Raw genomic sequence first — 1539 nt, 5'->3', positions numbered from 1 at the left:
TCTAAAAAATTAAAATAAACCTAATAAATTCAAAATTACTTAAAAACTTAATAAATTACTTAAAAACTCAAGAATTAAGCAACAATTAGCACATAAAAAGTGGTAAAATAACTCTATTTTGTAGAGTTATCAAGGTGCATGGTGGTAGTTACCAACATAACCATCCTCCCGACTCTAGAGTTGTAACTAAGGACAGCGTCCCCCAGCCATGTGACAAACAGTCACCGGGGTCATATACCTTGGCTGAAATCATCTGGTCTTAGACCAGGTAAGCGCTTATAGTTCTCATTGACCTTCCGGTCGGTCCAGCACTGATACCCTATATGGGTCATCCAATGCCGACCTCGATTAGATCTAATCTCCATTTGGCCCGGCGTTCGCAACGCACTGCCACTTCTGACTCTTGGGTCAGTGAAACTCGACCAGTGCTCAGCCCGTTGTGAACTTAACTAATAAGTCACAGCTTCACAGACGGATCTGACACCATTGCCGATTCTGACTAATAAGTCAGCGCCATACACAAGTAAGCCATGCCACCAAACATATATCACATATCCAATATCCATAAACAAGGCATTCAACACGCTTATTTAACAGATACTAGTACAATTAGGTCCATGCACAACACAGAGGCTCAAGCTCTGAACAACATCATACCCAGTATACAGAGCATGTCCTAATCACATGTTTCTCATGCATCATATGCAATATATCCAACAATCCAACATGCACCAATATCAGCCATGCATGTCATGTTTAATAGTCAACCAACATGCATCAGGAATAGCCATGCATGTCACACATAATAATCAACCGACATGCATCAATAATAACCATGCATGTCATATTCAGTAGCCAACCAACATGCATCAATAACAGCCATGCATGCCACACATACATAGGGTGTAGTTTTCTTACCTCAGATTCGAGCTAGAATAATTTAAAGAACGACCCTTGAGAACGATCAACTTTTAGTCCTTTAGCGGTCACCTAGTCATAACCAAATATAAGATACCATCAATAAAAATGGTCAACATAAATTCCCAAATCAATATCTAGCCTCCGGGACATCAATCCCCACTTAACCGGGTACTAGGTACAACCCCGAGGCCTAAGGCTTGAATCCCCAAGCTTAAAATACCATTTTGGTCAAAAAATGACCTTAAGGGTTGCGGCCCTCCCCAGCTGCGCCGCGGCGCACCCTCAAACAGAGAGGGCCTCCCTACCAGACGCCAAGGGCCGCGGCGCTCCACAGCCGCGGCGCGGCACTCAGCCCAGACCAGCAAAAAGACCACACGCGAACTCAGTTTTCCCCTGTATTTTTCCTCTCAAACCAGCCCTTCAAACCAACTGAAAACCTCCTCCAAACACACAATTAAACCCCTAAACATAACCCATAATTTCCCCTCATCAAAACCCAACCTAAACTTCAATTAAAACCTCCTCAAATCCATACTTCCATCAAGAAACCAAAAGCTAAAAACTTAAAACGAAAACAGGGTATAACCAGAAACTCAATGGATAAAACTCACCTCAAAC

Source organism: Humulus lupulus, chromosome 5 (assembly GCF_963169125.1).
Source record: "Humulus lupulus chromosome 5, drHumLupu1.1, whole genome shotgun sequence".
NCBI classification, from domain to species: Eukaryota; Viridiplantae; Streptophyta; class Magnoliopsida; order Rosales; family Cannabaceae; genus Humulus; species Humulus lupulus.
This window is presented reverse-complemented; position numbering follows the sequence as displayed.